General features: G+C 44.6%; 1 protein-coding gene across 1 annotated transcript in view; it reads left to right on the forward strand.

Annotated features, from left to right (window-relative positions):
* rsrc1 (arginine/serine-rich coiled-coil 1) overlaps positions 1 to 19,981 on the forward strand; it is a 195,952-nt gene that overhangs the window by 115,477 nt on the left and 60,494 nt on the right.

Raw genomic sequence — 19,981 nt, forward strand, 5'->3', positions numbered from 1 at the left:
TTGTGTGTGTGTGTCACAGGAAACATATGAAAGGCCCCAACAGCCATGCATCATTTCAGAACCACCCACCCCTCTCTGCTGCACAGGCCTGTGAAAGACATCCTAAACATCCAAGTCCCATACAGACAGACACATACACACACACAACCTAGTGGAACTTGTGACATCACACTTAATAGGGAGAGGGGGAGGTGAGAAAGGGAGGTAGAGAGAGGAGAGATGAGGAGGGAGTGAGAAAGAGAGGAGGAATAGAGGCAGGAAGAAAGATTGAGAGACAGAGTGCAAGGAAACGAGGGAAAGAGAGAGGAAGGGAACGAGGGAAAGAGACAGGAAGGAAATGAGGTAAAGAGAGAGGAAGGAAACGAGGGAAAGAGAGAGGAAGGAAATGAGGGAAAGAGTGAGGAAGGAAACGAGGGAAAGAGTGAGGAAGGAAACGAGGAGAAAGAGGGAGGAAGTAAACGAGGGAAAGAGGGAGGAAGGAAACGAGGTGAAGAGAGAGGAAGGAAACGAGAGAAAGAGAGGAAGGAAACGAGGGAAAGAGAGGAAGGAAACGAGGGAAAGAGAGGAAGGAAACGAGGGAAAGAGAGGAAGGAAACGAGGGAACGAGAGAGGAAGGAAACGAGGGAACGAGAGAGGAAGGAAACGAGGGAAAGAGAGAGGAAGGAAACGAAGGAAAGAGAGGAAGGAAACGAGGGAAAGAGAGGAAGGAAACGAGGGAAAGAGGGAGGAAGGAAACGAGGGAAAGAAACGAGGGAAAGAGAGAGGAAGGAAACGAGGGAAAGAGAGAGGAAGGAAACGAGGGAAAGAAACGAGGGAAAGAGAGAGGAAGGAAACAAGGGAAAGAAACGAGGGAAAGAGAGAGGAAGGAAACGAGGGAAAGAAACGAGGGAAAGAGAGAGGAAGGAAACGAGGGAAAGAGAGAGGAAGAAAGGAGGGAAGAGAGAGGAAGGAAACGAGGGGAAGAGAGAGGAAGGAAACGAGGGAAAGAAACGAGGGAAAGAGAGAGGAAGGAAACGAGGGAAAGAAACGAGGGAAAGAGAGAGGAAGGAAACGAGGGAAAGAGAGAGGAAGGAAACGAGGGAAAGAGAGAGGAAGGAAACGAGGGAAAGAGAGAGGAAGAAAGGAGGGAAGAGAGAGGAAGGAAACGAGGGGAAGAGAGAGGAAGGAAACGAGGGAAAGAAACGAGGGAAAGAGAGAGGAAGGAAACGAGGGAAAGAAACGAGGGAAAGAGAGAGGAAGGAAACGAGGGAAAGAGACGAGGGAAAGAGAGAGGAAGGAAACGAGGGAAAGAGAGAGGAAGGAAACGAGGGAAAGAGAGAGGAAGAAAGGAGGGAAGAGAGAGGAAGGAAACGAGGGGAAGAGAGAGGAAGGAAGCGAGAGAGGAAGGAAGAGAGGAAGGAAACGAGGGGAAGAGAGAGGAAGGAAACGAGGGGAAGAGAGAGAAGGCAAGGAAACGAGTGAAAGAGAGAGCGAGAGGATGAATGCTGGCCAGCCTTCCCAGTCTCTCCATGTTTTCCTAATTTCCGTTGGATATGAATGGTGCTGCTGTGTTGAGTGTCTGGAGTTGAGTAATTTGTGTTTATATGGCACTGTCACTGCTGCTGATCAGAGGCCTGTGGTTAATATGGAGTTAATATGGATACTGACACGGCAACACAACCTGTCTGTCTGATAGTGCACTACTTTTAACCATGTTTTTCAGAAATCCTAATTGGATAATTCCCAGATCTCCTGGTCATTGCATTCTAATTCCAGCAATCTTCCAACTGGTATTTCTGGGAATTTTGAAACACTACTCTGGTGGTCATAGGCTAGTAAGGCTGAATTAGTTAGCTTTCTCCCAGACACAGATGAAGACTTGTCCCCCTGTAAAACGCGTACTCATTAGATCATGTCCGTGAGTCTTGGACCAGGCTGAATCTTTGCCTGGAAAAGAGTCCGCAAGTGTCTTTTACGGAGGGCCAGGAGTTTTTCTTATTCCTTCGTCAGGAAGGGGAAAACTCTGTCTTCTTTATACTCTTTTGTGAAATGTATTTACTCTAATCCATAGTATTTACTTTAATGTCATCATCATCATCATTCCAGCCCCATAACGTTGTGTGGTGATTGTGTGTGTAGATCATAGGGTGAGTGTGACTGGACGTGAACGTTACTCCTGAGTATCAGTGGATAGCAGGCTCCTATCGTCTCCCTGGCCTCGCCTGCATGACCGTGTGCTAATAATGATGCCTGTCTCTGTCTGGGAGAGAGGCTATAGTCCGTGTGTGAGCTTATGTGCACATTATTACAGACTCACGACCTCCAGCCTACACCCCCCCCCCCCCCCCCCCCCTCCCCCCCCAGGCAATACTAATGTACTGCTAATGCCAGCGGGCCGTCATAAAAGAACCCTGGGTTTAAGTGCAGTTCACCTCTGGGCAGCAGAGCAGATAACAGACGGCCAGATGCGCACACACACAGCGTGTTTAATGCACCCACCGTGTCTCTGGCTTTCCTCTTCTCTCCACAGAACCACATCCGTAATAAGCCTTGTATGACCCAGTAGAAAGGAAGCCGGCCGCGGCACTCTTTTAGTCGACATTCTAATGTTGCCGTCATTCCTCTGACGCCTCGGCAGATTTGGGCAGGATCTTGGCTCTCTCTCTCTTCTCTTTAATTTACTATTTTTTTCTCGTTCCCCCCCTTTCTCTCTCTGTCCGTCTAACTGGTGGTTATCCTGTGAGCTGGGCCATGCTTGGCTTTAGGCTGTGTTTCCCTCCATTCCTTCCCAGGCCTTCTCACCAAGGCAGTGGTTGCGTCTCAAACGGCAACCTGTTCTCCTATATAGTGCACGACTTTTGACCAGGGCCTATAGGCACCCTATTTCTTTAGTAGTGCACTATATAGGGAATAGGGTGCCATTTGGGACACACAGTTTCTCTTGAGGTAGGGCCAGTTCTGACACCTGCACTGCTGATCCAATGGGCGTTCCACTTCCCCTCAGGTCAGAGAGGGATGACACACAGCTGGGCAAGTGTGTTTATGTGTGTGTGTGGGGGGGGAGACATGTGCGTTCGTGCATGTGCGGTACAGGTGTGCGGTGCGTGGAGTTGGACTAGCCATTCAGGCCCTATCCTGCTTATCATCCCATCTCCAGGCCCAGCTGGGTCCCAGTATTGAGGATGTCCAGTGGTGTATTAGCTGTGACTGAACACCCGCCCTTCAAAGGATTTAAACATCAATTAGACTCTGGTTCATGCCATGGAGGAATTGCAATGAGTTGGTATTACGTTCCAATATCACCCTATTCCCTATATACAGTGCATTCGGAAAGTATTCAGACCCCTTGACATTTAGTTATGTTACTGCCTTATTCTAAAATGGATTAAATAAAATCTACACACAATACCCCATAATGACAAAGTATTAAATATATAAATGTATTAAAGAAAATGTTTAAATACCTTATTTCCATAAGTATTCAGACCCTTTGCTAAGAGACTCGAAATTGAGATCAGGTGCATCCTGTTTCCATTGATCATCCTTGAGATGTTTCTACAACTTGATTGGAGTCCACCTGAGGTAAATTCAATTGATTGGACATGATAGGAACACACCAGTCTATATAAGGTCCCACAGTTGACAGTACATGTCAGAGCAAAAACCAAGCCATGAGGTTGAAGGAATTGTCCGTTGAGCTCAAAGACAGGATTGTATCGAGACACAGATCTGGGGAAGGGTACTAAAACATTTCTGCAGCATTGAAGGTCCCCAAAAACACAGTGGCCTCCATCATTCTTAAATGGAATTAGTTTGGATACCCCAAGACTCATCCTAGAGCTGGCCACTCGGCCAAACTGAGCAATCGGGGGAGAAGGGCCTTGGTCAGGGAGGTGACCAAGAACCAGATGGTCACTCTGACAGAGGTCCAAAGTTCCTCTGTGGAGATGTGTTACGAACCGGCTCATAGCCCGTAACAAAGAGAGAGACAACGTGGAGATAAAGAAATAACAGAAATATATTTATTAAATAAAGTAACCTGTATACAAATGACAATGGTGTGTGTAGCCAGTAGTGTAAGTGAGTCGATGCATGCATAGATGGTGATAATGAGGGGTGCCAAAATAAACAAACACAAAGAAGCCTCAAAATGCCACAACAAAAACCGAACGGTGTGTCTGCATGCAGAGAGCCTCCTCGATGTATGGGGGAAGGTGGATTTATCCTCGGGAGACACCCGAGCCCAGGTGTGTCCCATTTATCTGACGACCCTCACAGCTCCGCCCACCGACATCCTATTAAGGAAAACAAGAGCAGAGAGAAAGAATTCGGCAGACAGTGGGAGGGTCGTCCAGAAGGACAACCATCTCTGCAGCACTCCACCCATCAGGCCTTTATGGTAGAGTGGCCAGACGGAAGCCTCTGCTCAGTAAAAGGCACATGACAGTCCGCTTGGAGTTTGCCAAAAGGCACCTAAAGACTCTCTGACCATGAGAAACAAGATTCTCTGGTCTGATGAAACCAAGATTGAACTCTTTGGCCTGAATGCCATGCGTCACGTCTGGAGGAACTTGCCACCATCCCTACAGTGAAGCATGGTGGTGGCAGCATCATGCTGTGGGGATGTTTTTCAGCAGCAGGGACTGGGAGACTAGTCAGGATCGAGGGAAAGATGAACGGAGCAAAGTACAGAGAGATCATTGATGAAAATCTGCTCCAGAGCACTCAGGACCTCAGACTGGGGTGAAGGTTCACCTTCCAACAGGACAACAACCCGAAGCACACAGCCAAGACAACACAGGAGTGGCTTCGGGACAAGTCTCTGAATGTCCTTGAGTCGCCCAGCCAGAGCCGTGTCTTGAACCTGATCAAACATCTCTGGAGGGACCTGAAAATAGCTGTGCAGCGACGCTCCCCATTCAACCTGACAGAGCTTGAGAGGATCTGCAGAGATGAATGGGAGAAACTCACCAAGCTTGTAGCGTCATACCCAAGAAGATTCGAGGCTGTAATCGCTACCAAAGGTGATTCAACAAACTACTGAGTAAAGGGTCTGAATTATGTAAATGTGATATTTCCGTTTTTTTTTTAACAGTTTTTTCTTTGTCATTAGGGGGTATTGTTTATAGATTGATGAGAGAGAAACATTCATTTAATGCATTTTAAAATAAGGCTGTAACGTAACAAAATGGGGAAAAAGTGAAGTGGTCTGAATACTTTCCGAATGCATAATTCCTTATGCATTCGGAAAGTATTCAGACCCCTTCACTTTTTCCCCATTTTGTGGAGTGGGGTGCCAGGTGGGACACAGATATATTATGGAGGCTGAGGTAAGGATGGATCCTACTATTTAGGTGTGGTCTGGTGAATTTGGTGTAATGTACACATGCACAAACACACACACACACACACACACACACACACACACACACACACACACACACACACACACACACACACACACACACACACACACACACACCAACACCAACACAACACACACTAAACATGGACTATTCTAGGGTCCATCTGCACTGCAGGCCCTGACTGATCACCAGAAGCTAGCCCTTGTAATTATAATGTCAGTGTAATGAGCATGGCCTGTCCTCACCCATTCCATTAACTCACTGTTTACACTGTGTGTGTCTGTGTCTGTGCGTGCATGTGAGCCATTCATGTGTGTGTGTTTGTACTTGCATGCGTGCATTTGTGTGTGTGTGTGTGTGTGTGTGTGTGTGTGTGTGTGTGTGTGTGTGTGTGTGTGTGTGTGTGTGTTTATGAATTTGTCACTACATTAGGAGCATCTGTTGTCTCTACTCCATTCACCCTTTTAGCCGCTGAGTGGATACTCTAATTGATAGGGAAGCACATGCAAGATGATGACAGAGTCCAAAAATGAACCATCTCCCGTTCTCACCCTCTCATTCTTCTGTATATGCCATCTCTCTCATTGTCTTTCTCTCAACTTGTTTCTCTCACTCTGTTTCCTCCCATCTCTCTCTCGCTCTCTCTCTCGCTCCCTCCCTCCCTCTCCTTTTCTCTCCCTCCATCGCTCGCTCTCTGTCTTTGTTCCAGTGAGTGTGGTAGAGCAGATGTTGGAGGTTTGTGAATGTTAATGTCCTGACGTCGTCGCCTGCCCACCGTCACATAAGCCCCTGCTCTCTCCTCCTTTCCTCCTCTCCTCTCTGAGCGCCCGCCAGTCTTTCGCTCTCTCTCTCTCTCTCTCCCTCCTGCCTCCCCAGAGATCCTTAAAGCCACCCGCTCACTCTCCCTCCCTCCCCCCTCCTCCCCCCATCCTCCCCTCTGCGTCTCTCTTTGTCACTCGATGGACTCCAGGACTCTCTCTAGTCAGTAGAAAGCAGATCATCCCCTGGCTAAAGCCTCTCAGGCCTTTGTTGAGTGGGAGCTCTGTGGGCTCTGTGGGCCTGTAATGAGCGCTCTCGGCTGGGCCGCTGGCGCGCTTAATGCTCACTGGGGCCTGGGGGGTGGTAAGGGAGGGCCAGGAGGTGGGTAGTAGGGGGGCAACACTGGCCCCCTATGAAAGAGCTGGAAAGATATGTTTATGGGTCACTTCCTGCCTGGCCTGAGCATTGGGCTGGGGGGGGGGACTTCATCCACACCCCTTGTTTTTTCGGCTATTCCCCTCTCAATCACGCGCACACAGACACACACACTAATCTAATCAATTCAAGATTCAGAGGATTTATTTTTTCTCAAAAACAATGTGTGTGTGTATGTGCGCACGTGTGCCCGATAGTCGCGTTATGTGCGTTTTTGTACACGTGCAAGTATGTGTGTGTGTGTGTGTGTGTGTGTGTGTGTGTGTGTGTGTGTGTGTGTGTGTGTGTGTGTGTGTGTGTGAGAGTGAGAGTGACAGCCAGGTTCCCACATATGCCCTGTGCGGCGTAATATTTCTCCCCTGTGTCTGTGTCTTTGCCCACTAATCCCCAGTGTCAACATTAGGCCTTCAGATGGCCTTCTGTTGCTCACTCCCCTCTTCTCTCTATTCTACTCTCCACCCAGAGTGGCTGTCAATACTCCTTCTGAAAGACACACCAATACACACATGCACGTGAACACACATATGGGTCTTATATGGGTAAATAATGGGGCCAATGTGTGACATCGGGATAAACATTTCAAAATAGTTTGAAACAAAATTGAAAAAGGATTTTGATGCAGTTCCACATGTGTACTTAGAGGAATAAAAGTGAATATATGTCCTTTAAGCAGGGTTCATTCAGACATTGGCATGTCAAATTCAATGAATTTCAGGGACTTTTTCAAGCACTTTATTGTAATTTTCAAGGACCTCAATGTTATATAATTGTACAATTTATATAATTGTACGTATAGGGCCTAATATAGAACCCTCCCCCAAAAATGCATGCAGAAAGTCCAAAAAAGTTATCCATTACCACTTTAAAAACAATGCGTTTTTTTAGGCCTTGCCAATGCATTGATATTCAAATTAGCATTGCGTTCTAAAATATGTGAGAATAATATGGACATTGCCTAAATAGATTGGATGCATGCATGGCCATTTTTCTGAAGCTTATGTGGCCGACGCAGGCACACGTAATAAAGCCATGAATAGTAGTGACATTAATCTCACCATCCCTGTTTTTATAATGACAAAGTGACCAAAAAACAGGTTACTTTTTTAAATGGAAGGATTTCTATGGAAAGCCAAGTTGTAGCCAACATTCGATGTTGTCGTCCTCATCATAACCACACGTGGTTTTACCGCAACAGAGTAGCGCAACACCCTTCAATTGAAATGGTAGGAAACAAACAAAAGTGACCATCGCTCACAAAAACGTATCAAAAACGTATCACAGATAATTATAAGGGAGCAGGAGAACTTATAAATTGACAACAATTATTACAAGGACTTTTCAAGCACCAAATTGAGGAAATGTCTGATTTTCAAGGTAGGCATATTCCAGTACTTGAAATTCAAGTTCAAGTAGTTTACTTCGAGCCAAATTGCAGGTGTGCCATGGAAAACAAAATGTATGTGTCATGTTGTGAATAAGCACACTAGGCTATGTACTGTAATTTGTTGTCATAGGAATAGCGTTGGGTGTTGTGCAGTAGTTTATCCTAGACTTGGTGTCCAATCCGAGGCATGAAAACATGAACACGTTACTTTGACACGTTCCCTGTTAAATCCAATGTGACCCTGCTGTAAATCAAGAGGAGAACAACAGATGGTCAACATCAGTTGGCTAGGGATGTTCGATCCAACGTGGATCCAGGCACAACTGTCTTCAACAGCGTAACGAATGAGACACCAACATATTCTGGACATTTCTCACTAACACCTTTTTTCCAGCACTTGGGGTGTCCGCGCATGCGATGCAATATCACAACAGCTGTTCATCACTTGACTGTAATTCGAAAAATTCCTTGCTGGATCAGATGATGATGTGTGAAAATATCAACCGTAAATAACTGGACACAAGTATTATGCATAATTATTGAAGAACCACATTAATGACAGTATCAATTTCAGTTTTAAGTATCAAGTTATGGTGACTTTCGGTTTGAAGCAGTCGATTTTCCAATCGCATTTATTATTTGGGATTTGCATACCCATGAAAAGTGTTTTCACCCCGTAACATAAGGAGACAGAAAATGTTACACAGCAATCGTGAGATCTCTATATAAAAAACTGTCTGACAGCTAGATCCAGCATTCTTAGTGTTTTATGGTAGTGACAACTTACTCTGCCATAAAAATAATGTTTTATGTCACATGATTTTGAACAATCTGTCAAGACACCAACCATGATAAAGTTGTGAATTTTATTGACTATAGATATGAGCCCCCTTATATCTTAATGTGATGACATGAAAAAAACACTTATCAACAGCTTTAACAAGTTGTCCGGTGTAGGAAATCCTCACTGTACCCTAGGTTATAGAGAGACCCATATGTGTACGTGTACACAAACACACATACGCACATGACGTACACATGCGTGTACATCATACACAGATGCACAGGCATGGACTCGTACAGGCAAACAATCAAGTAATATCTCCCTCTCACTCTAAGACATGCGCATAGACACATGCACACCAACACATCCATGTACACTTCGACACTTGTCCTCCCTGATATATCAGCTCCTCTGCTGCATTAAGGCTTGCGTCCTAAATGGCACCCTACTCACATAGTGCACTACTTTTGACCAGAGCCTGATGTGTGCCATTTGGGACGCAGCTATCAGCTTCCACTCAAATAAACTTCTGCTCGCTAGTCCCTCCTTAGCCCCTCATCAATAGTTCGTGTTTGCAGAACACCCACTAAGGACCCAGTGGGGTTAAAGGTCATAAAAACCTTTTTTTCTCTATTGGAACCATTGATGACAGAGAAAACAAACACTCCTTAAGATCTCTTCAGAGGAGAGTGGTGAACTTGGCAGCGGCCGTACCTCACTGCTAGTGGTATAGCTAGCTATAGTTGGAACACTAACACAGTCTTTCACAGCCTGTGTGTGTGTGTGTGCGCGAATGTGTGCGCGTGGACGCGTGCGTTAAGCAGACAGGTCTTTAAATGGGAAAGTTGGGAGTCCCCTACTCCCCTTTGGTGATTTGCGATTGAAACCAAAATAGGTGGCGAAGCAGTAGCAAGACACACACACACACACACACACACACACACACACACACACACACACACACACACACACACACACACAGGGCTATATAGAGAGCAAGGGCGAGGCTTAGGGTCATGTGATTTGACTAATTCTTACACAGTAAATGGGAGCATTAGGGGTCTCGGGCCCCTCCAGGGGTCCTGTGGCCCGTCAGCAGGGCCCGAACAGATGTGGGCTGAACAGACCACATACATTGAGGGGTGTCACCTCACCCCCTTCTAGAACTAATGGGCTAATTCGGCACGTTTAGGCAACTGCCGCCCTTTGTTGAGGAGCGGGGTGAAGGCGAGAGGGGACTGAAGGGAGCGGTAACTAAGACGCTAAGACACCACTAGGACGGAGCGTCTCTCTCTGTTCTCTTCTTTTTTAATTTAACTCCCTTTATATCCATCACCCTCCTCCACATACAGTACCAGTCAAATGTTTAGACACACCTACTCATTTTTCTTCATTTTTACTATTTTCTACATTGTAGAATAATAGTGAAGACATCAAAACGATGAAATAACACATATGGAATCATGTAGTAAGCAAAAAAGTGTTCAACAAATCAAAATATATTTTAGATTCTTCAAAGTAGCCACCCTTTGCCTTGATGACAGCTTTGCACACTCTTGGCATTCTCTCAACCAGCTTCATGAGGAATGCTTTTCCAACAGTCTTGAAGGAGTTCCCACATTTGCTGAGCACTCGTTGACTGCTTTTCCTTCACTCTACGGTCCAACTCATCCCAAACCATCTCAATTGGGTTGAGGTTGGGTGATTGTGGTGGCCAGGTCATCTGATGCAGCACTCCATCACTCTCCTTCTTGGTCACATAGCCCTTACACAGCCTGGAGGTGTGTTTTGGGTCATTGTCTTGTTGAAAACAAATGATAGTCCCACTAAGCGCAAATCAGATGGGATGGCGTATTGCTGCAGAATGCTTTGAATTCTAAATAAATCATAATGTCCCCAGCAAAGCACCATCACACCACCTCCTCTGTGCTTCACAGTGGGAATCACATGCAGAGATCATCCGTTCACCTACTCTGCGTCTCACAAAGACACGGCGGTTGGAACCAAAAATCTCAAATTTGGACTCATCAGGCGAAAGGAACGATTTCCACCGGTCTAATGTCCATTGCTCGTGTTTCTTCGCCCAAGCAAGTCTCTTCTTCTTAGTGTTGTCCTTTAGTAGTGGTTTCTTTGCAGCAATTCGACCATGAAGGCCTGATTTACGCAGTCTCCTCTGAACAGTAGATGTTGAGATGTGTTTGTTACTTGAACTCTGCTGTGAAGCATTTATTTGGGTGGCAATTTCTGAGGCTGGTAACTCTAATGAACTTATCCTCTGCAGCAGAGGTAACTCTGGGTCTTCCTTTCCTGTGGCGGTCCTCATGATAGCCAGTTTCATCATAGCGCGTGATGGTTTTTGCGACTGCTCTTGACACTTTAAAAATTCTTGAAATTTTCCGTATTGACTGAGCTTCAAGTGTTAAAGTAATGATGGACTGTCGTTTTTCTTTGCTTATTTTAGCTGTTCTTGCCATAATATGCACTTGGTCTTTTACCAAATAGGGCTGTCTTCTGTATACCACCCCTACCTTGTCACAACACAACTGATTGGCTCAAACACATTACGAATGAAAGAAATTCCACAAATTAACTTTTAACAAGGCACACCTTTTAATTGAAATGCATTCCAGGTAACTACCTCATGAAGTTGGTTGAGAGAATGCTACGAGTGTGCAAAGCTGTCATCAAGGCAAAGGGTGGCTACTTTGAAGGATCTCAAATATAAAATATATGTTGATTTGATTCCATGTGTTATTTCATAGTTCTACAATGTAGAAAATAAAGAAAAAAACCTTGAATGAGTAGGTGTCCAAACTTTTAACTGGTACTGTACATACCATTTTGCCTACAGTATGTAGTATACTACATTGATCAGGGCCTGGTCAAAAGTAGTGCACTATGCAGGAAGGAGGGTGCCATTTGGGACGCAACCAGGGATTTTCCCTTGAAGGTATGTCCCCCTCCTACCTTCCAAATGCAGGAGAAGCCCATTGTAATAACTGTAACTATGTCATCATAACAGTTTGTACTAGTCGTATTATTATCATCGGGAGAGCAATTCATCTGAGGTGTGGAGTTTGAACAGTTGGGGGAAGTTTCCCCTTACATGATGCTCCATATCTGAACTCCACACTGTACCTGAACAGTCATGAGGTGAAAAACAAATTATGATTATTGTAGCTAATAACTTTAAAAAATAACTTTGAATTGGAGCTGTTTGAGTTTTGAGAAGACCAATCACACACATTCAAAATATTGTCATAATCAGTTATTGAGTATATACCTGAACTGAACTTTCAGACAAGATCTGAAAAACAGATTCTGATTATTATACAGGTTTGTAAATTAACTTTTCGATAGGGTCAGGTGTCCTGTCAGAGTTTTGAGAAGAGCAATAGTAAGACACACAAGTCTTCACATTCAAAATATTTTCATAATCAGTTTGAGTTTGTTCCACGGAGAGAGGACATACAGTCATGTTTCAACCCAAAGCCATTGAATAAAGAAGTTCCAATGTTTAGTTGCTAAATCACACAGGATAGTTCCCGGTTAAATATATAGCAAGCGATTTGATTCAATGCTCTTTTTTCAGTTTCCTTAAACCAGTAATTTCCCTTCATTCCCCTAAGTGACAACAACCCAAGCTACATTGTTTTTCTGCCACCACATTTGTCCCAACATCCCCAAAAAAGCCCCTTGACGTCGGAATTCCTACTTTCCCGTCAGTTAAAGGCTCGTTCTGTGATTATTTTAAAGGATAATAGAGGAGTGACAGTCTGTAATTTGTGGCCTGTAACCATTGATCAGGCTGGATTTATGTGCCATTACCTCACTGTTCCAGTCAACAGTCGTAATTATGCCCTTCAAAGGGGAAGTGCTCAGCCCGCCGCGCAGCCCCACCAAATACCTGAATAAGCTTTTATCAAAGAGGCTGGGGGGGCACCCCCCCCCCAGACGCACTTAACCGAATTAGACTGATTGAGATTGACACTGTGGCACATTGACTGATACCCATATGGAGGGATGGGTGGGTGGATAAAGGGATGGATGGGTGGAGGGATAGCGGAATAGAAGGATAGAGGGATAGGATTCCGTAATAGAGTAATACGGGAGGGAGGACTGGGAATAGCTGGTTTTCGTCTCCTGTTGTGGAATGACAAATCACATTTTATTTGTCACATGCACCGAATACAACAGGTGTAGGTAGTGGTTACTTAATTGTTCAGCAGTCTTATGGCTTGGGGGTCGAAGCTGTTAAGGAGTCTTTTGGACCTAGACTTGGCGCTCCGGTATTGCTTGCATTGTGGTAGCAGAGAGAACAGTCTATGACTTGGGTGACTGGAGTCTTTGACAATTTTTTGGGCCTTCCTTTGACACCACCTAGCATATAGGTCCTGGATGGGAGGAAGCTTGGCCCCAGTGATGTACTGGGCCATATGCACTACCCTTTGTAGTGCCTTACTGTCGGATGCCGAGCAGTTTCCATACCAGGCGGTGATGTAATCCGTCAGGATGCTCTCGATGGTGCAGCTGTAGAACATTTTGAGGATCTGGGGAGCCATGCCAAATCTTTTCTCCTGAGGGGGAAACGGCATTGTCGTACCCTCTTCACGACTGTCTTGGTGTGTTTGGACCATGATAGTTTGTTGGTGATGTGGACACCAAGGAACTTGAAACTCTCGATCAGCTCCACTACAGCCCCGTTGGTGTGAATGGGGGCGTGTTCGCCCCTCCTTTTCCTGTAGTCCACGATAATCTCCTTTGTCTTACTCACGTTGAGGGAGAGGTTGTTGAGATTGCGACATCTGTGGATCTGTTTGGGTGGTATGCGAATTGGAGTAGGTCTAGGGTATCCGGGAGGATCCTGTTGATGTGAGCCATAACCAGCCTTTCAAAGCACTTCATGAAGTCAGTGCTACAGGGTGGTAGTCATTAGGCAGGTTATCTTCGCTTTTTTGGGTACAGATACTATGGTGATCTGCTTGAAACATGTAGGTATTACAGGCTCGGTCAGGGAGAGTTTGAAAACTCAGTGAAACATAAGATATTACAGTTTTCAATGTCCCGTTGGTAGGATAGTCTCGAACGGAGCTCATCCAGTTTATTCTCCAGTGATTGCACGTTGGGCAGTAGAACGCATCTCAGAGAAACAGTATATCCTTTGTGTCAGACTCATTAAAGAAAAAATCTTTGTCCAGTTCGAAGTGAGTAATCGCTGTTATGATATCCAGAAGCTATTTTCGGTCATAAGAGACAGTAGCAGCAACATTATGTACAAAATAAGTTACAAACAATGCGAAAAAACACACAAAATAGCACAGTTGGTTAGGAGCCCGTAAAACGGCAGCCATTCCCTCCGGCACCATTCTGTGTACCAGAGGTTTTATGTCAAATTGATTCCTCTGTTTGTTTTATGAGTGTAGTATCCACACTACACAGACGCTCCTGCCCGCTCTCTGAATCTTGTGGTTATAGAGTGATTGTGTTAGAAGTTGATATGATAAGGATAGGTCCTGGTCAAAAGTAGTGCACTATAGGGAATAGGGGGCCATTTGAGATGCAGCCTGTGCCTTTTTCAGGCTGGTTCTGTCAAAGAGAATTAAACAGATTTGTTTCTTTGTGTATAATAGAGTTGTGTGTTTCTTCCTTGAGAGTACACTACGTATTTCTGTATTTTCCGTTTGTCAGGCTTGGTGCTTTCATGATTGCCATAATTTCCGTCATCCCATCAAATGTCATGTAAATTGACATTTCTTAGGCATTCACACAAATAAACATACATTTACCCAGATGTAATCACTTTCCCGTAGTTTCAAGTAAGGCAGCGTTATTTTCCTGGAACTCAATCTCCCTTGTGTAAAGTTGTGATGAAATTTGTTGTTTAACTTTTTTTTGCGGAGGGCCCCTTGTTTCGGAAATGAGAGGAGGAGGAGGAGGAGGAGGTGGATAGATAGATGAGCGGTAATAGAGGTTGTTAAGCACTTTAGAAGAGAGGGAGAAGAGTGTGTGGGGGGGAGAATGAGTGGTGATGGAAGCCATCTCTTTCTTCTGTTGGCAGATTTCAAACAGCATCTGGTGAGCTCTTGAAACAGAACGTTATGAGTATGTTCCAATCCAAACGGAATAATTTCTCTCTGCCCATCCCCCTCCCCCTTTTTCTCTTCCTCCTTGTTGTCGGCATTTAAAGCCACATGTTAATGCCGCCCGCTCTCTCTCCCTCCTTCCTTTCTCCCTCCTTCCTCTCTCTCCCTCCCTCCTTTCTCTCCTCCCCGCTCTCGACATGTACACATTTCCGTAAGAGAACGAAAATATTTTTTAATTTGCTACTTTCCATAATTTCTGCAACATATGGTCTAAACGATTTCGATGCAAATGTATGTGCTAATTATTTGCAGACAGAGCCTGAAACAGGGCTGCCATTGAAGTGGAATGAAAGCAAATTTGAAATCACCTTAAATTTTGCTAACCATTTACTGTTAAGTAAACTTTGAGAAGTAATTTAATTACATTGGACCGCTGGCAGCTAGAGGCGGTGGCTCGGGGGCTTTTTGGGTATGGAGAGGGTGGGGGTTGTTTCTGAAGGGGTTGTAGGGAGGCGTAGTTTTTGGGAGGGCTTCTAAAATGGACACGCTGCTCTCTTAACCCGGAAGCTAGCTAATGTGTCGGCAGAAACACCATTCAGCTTGCAGGCGAAGTCCCCTCGGCCCAACTCTTCCCTAACCCGGGACGACGCTGGGCCAATTGTGTGACGCCCTATGGGGCTCCCGGGTCACTGCCAGCTGTGACAGAGTCTGGGATCGAACCCGAGGCGGTAGTGGCCCCTCAGTACTGTGCTGCAATGTCTTAGACCGCTGCGCCACTTGGTAGGCCCCCCAAACCCCCCTTTGACTCAATCCCACCATACCACCACAGTGTTGGCAGACATCTCTGCTACCTCTCCCTCAGCTGTATATGGTACCACTACGTTTTGTTGTGGTTGTAATCCGTCCTTTGTTTTACAGCACTCTGTCTGCCTTGCCCTGCACTCTCATTACTGGTGTATGTGTGTGTCTGTATGTGTGTCCGTCTGCGTGTGCTTGTGTGCGTGCTTGCTTGCCTGAGTGTGGGTGTGCACTTTTGGCCCAGGTAGGCTCTTGTAGGTTCTCCCATTCCCTCTGACGGGGCAACACCCATGTGGGTGCTAACCTAAGCTCTTTACGGCCTGTCCGTGTTTCATTAAACTGGAGAAGAAGAGAGAGAGAGAGTGAAGCAAGAAGCACCATGCGGGTAGGCTTGCATGGACAGGCCACTGGTCAACTTGTAAGGTTATTTGATGCCTAGTTTTGCATGATCCCCCAAAAAATCATCTAACTTTGTTGACACATTAGCCGACCATGTAACTCGCTCACCCACTGAGTTCAATGAGGCAGACATGGTTGAAAGTTTACGGTGGGGGAAATAAGTCATGGATCTTGTTTTTCATTAACAACATAAAAATCGTATTTTTAAAATGATTTTTTTTATATATATATATATATTTTTTTTACAGTTCAACTGTTTGTGTTCTGGTAGTTTGAAAAGCACCTCCTTCATACTAGCTCTATTATGTACAGGGCGAGGGTCAGTGTGTGTGTGTGTGTGTGTGTGTGTGTGTGTGTGCACAATTTAAGTAATAGAAACCTCTTTATTTTAGTTAGCATCAGACCATTCATCATCACTTTATTTAAATATGGAGAAATAATTGTGCCATCCCCAAACCATCGCTAATGGCCTGGTATTCCGCCCGTGTGTTTTCTTTGTTGATCGCAATGAACAAAATTAGAATAAACAAGCGTAATCAGGGTCTGATTAATGGAGCTGTGTTCTCAGCGTCGTCCCTCATCGGCGAACACCTGATATCCATCTCATAAACAAATTGTGTTTGACTAAATGGAGAAATTAAATGACGCATTTGATGAGTTTATGATTGACCCCGTCCGACTTGCGCCCCATTACTCGCTGTCTCTTAGGGCGCAGGAACTCGGTGACTAATGTACTGTCAGAGGAGACTGCACAGGATTTATCACAGCCGGCCCCCTGATTAATGGCAGCCAAACGGCATTTTAATAATTTTATGATTGTGGCAGAGAAAGAGAGTGAGAGAAAGAGCGATATGAAGGGTGAAAGGTGAAAGAGAAAGAAAAGGAAGAAGTTGAGATAGAGGGAGGTGGATAGAAGGTAGAAAGAAACAGGGAGATGGAGGAAGAAAGAGGGAGAAAAGGAAGAGGTGGAAAGAGAGTGGGAGATAGAGAGAAAGAGGGAGCTGGAGGGAGAGAATGGGAGGACGCGCTCCTCCCAGATGAAATGTTTTGTGCCCTTGCCGGCTGAGCAGACTGAGGGATGATTATGTGATGTAGATCCACATGAATCTTTCTCGGCTTGAAAAGTATTTCATACGGTCGTTGAATGAATTTTTCCCCTCATTATTGTATTTACATTTTTTTTTCTCACTGGTGACAACAAATTGGCAACAAATCTGTGGAAACATATACATACAGCACGAGAGAAACGTGAGAACTCAACCTCCAAACTCTGCTTAGTCTCTACTGTATTTTGGACGAGTCTATATTTGGCCTGTTAGGTAAAAACTGCGGTTGTTGACTTTACGAATACGCATTAATAAACAATTTATAAGTAGTTTACGTACCATTAATAGATTAGTACTTGATGAGTACTCTTATATATGTAGTATAAACATTATAAGCATTTATAAGTATTTTCTGTAAGTTATTATTAACTGTTTCTTGATTGATCTGAAGCACAGAAAGATAAGAGATGGTTACATTCAATCACTCAGTCCAAATCTCCCTCTGTGGGCCTCTATCAATGCACCTGTCATGTATTAGCCTCACACCCTACGTGTGTGTGTGTGTGTGTGTGTGTGTGTGTGTGTGTGTGTGTGTGTGTGTGTGTGTGTGTGTGTGTGTGTGTGTGTGTGTGTGTGTGTGTGTGTGTGTGTGTGTGTGTGTGTGCGTGTGTGAGAGAGAACTAGAGAGAGAGAGAACTATAGAGCGAGAGAACTAGAGAGAGAGAACTAGAGAGAGAGAGAGAGAGAGAACTAGAGAGAGAGGGAGAACTAGACAGCGAGAGAACTAGAGAGCGAGAGAGAGAACTAGAGCGAAAGAGAGAACTAGAGCGAGAGAGAGAACTAGAGAGAGAGAGAGAGAACTAGAGAGAGAGAGGGAGAACTAGACAGAGTGAGAGAACTAGAGAACTAGAGAACTAGAGAGAGAGAGAGAACTAGAGAGCGAGAGAACTAGAGAGAGAGAGTGAGAGACTCATAATCCCAATCTTTAAAAACGGAGACAAATGTGACCCTAACAATTAGAGACATTTGTGTGAACAGTAACCTGGGGAAGGTTTTCTGTAGTATTATCAATGTAAGAGTTCTAAACTTCCTTAATAAGCACAATATCTTGAGTAAAAGACAAATTGGATTTATACCAAAACATCGCACGACTGATCATATTTACACCCTACATACCCTGATAGATAAACATGTCCACCAAAATAATACCAAAATATATGCTTGCTTTATGAACTTCCAAAAAGCATTTGATTCTATTTGGCATACAGGACTGTTCTACAAAGTTATTGAAAGTGGTGTAGGGGGTAAAACATATGACATAATTAAATCAATGTATGCTGGCAATACGTGCAGCATTCAAATTGGCAAGAAAATAACAGATTTTTTTTAACCAGGGGAGGGGCCTTCGCCAGGGTTGCAATCTGAGCCCTGCACTCTTCAATATTTACATCAACGAATTGGCCACTATTCTAGAAAAATCCCCAGCCCCTGGTGTTAGTCTCCACAATTCAGAGGTTAAATGCCTACTCTTCACAGATGACCTATGCCTGCTGTCACCCACAGCACATGGCCTACAGCAGAGCCTGGACCTGCTAGAGCAGTACTGCCAGACCTGGGCCCTGGCAGTAAACCCCAAAAATACTAAAATAATGATTTTCCAGAGAAGATCCAGATTTTTTTTTCAGATCTCAGGGAATTAGACCAAAGTTCTCAATTGGTACAAAATATATAGAGTACTGCACACACTACAAATACTTAGGTTTAAAAATAAGCTCAACTGGACACCTTAATGAGGCAGTGAATGAACTGAGAGAGAAAGTACGCAGGGAATTCTACGCCATTAAAAAACGAATTCAAATTGAAATGCCTATTAAAATTTGGCTAAAACTACTTGAATGTGTCATTGAACTAATTGCACTTCATGGCAGCGAGGTGTGGGGTCCACTTGCAAAACAAGGTTTCATCAAATTGGACAAACACCCCTTTGAAACCCTGCAGGCAGAGTTCTGTAAGATTCTCCTACATGTCCAGAGGAAAACTACAAACAATGCATGCAGGGCAGAATTAGGCCAATATCCACTAATAATAAAAATACAGTGACCCCCTCTCATATCATTACCAAGCCCTGCAATGCCAAGAGCTGAGCAAAGAAAAGAGTCCCCTCATCCAGCTGGTCCTGGGGCTGAGTTCACAAACCTGTTCTACTAACACACTGAAGCCTCAGGACCAGCACATCCAATCAATCAGAATAAACCAACCAAATTACAACACAGTCAAAACAAAACTACATTGCTTATTGGGAAACACAAGCACAAAGCAAAATGCAGTGCTATCTGTCCCTCAATCAACAGTACACCTTGGCTAGCTATTTGACCATGGTTACTGATCAAAACCTTAGAAAAACCTTGACAAAGTACAGGCTCAGTGAGCACAGCCTTGCCATTGAGAAGGGTAGACACAGGAAAACCTGGCTCCCTGTAGAGGAAAGGCTGTGCAACCACTGCACAACAGCAGAACCTGAGACAGAGCTGCATTTCCTGACAAAATGTGAAAAATATGAAACAATTAGAGAGTGTCATTTCCCCAAAGTTGAACCCCTTATTCAAGATTTCAAAGACCTCTCTATGAGAGTAGGCTACCCGTCCTGTTGGGGGAGGACGCAGAGAGCTGTGGGTTGGCAGCACACTACATTGCTGCCTGCCACAAGTTGAGGGGGACAGTGTCTGACAGACCAATCAACCTACACATGTCCTCTACTGTATGCTTATTGTTATTGTTCAATGTATGGTCATTTTGACCCTTGGTTATTGTTGTTACTGTTGTCTCGTGTCAATTTTGATTTAGATATTTTCATATTGTAAGTATCCAAAGTAAGCTTTGGCAATATGTACATTGTTACGTCATGCAAATAAATTGAATTGAATTGAGAGAGAACTAGAGAGAGAACG

Source organism: Salmo salar, chromosome 09 (genome assembly GCF_965601325.2).
Source record: "Salmo salar chromosome 09, fSalSal1, whole genome shotgun sequence".
Classification (NCBI taxonomy): domain Eukaryota; kingdom Metazoa; phylum Chordata; class Actinopteri; order Salmoniformes; family Salmonidae; genus Salmo; species Salmo salar.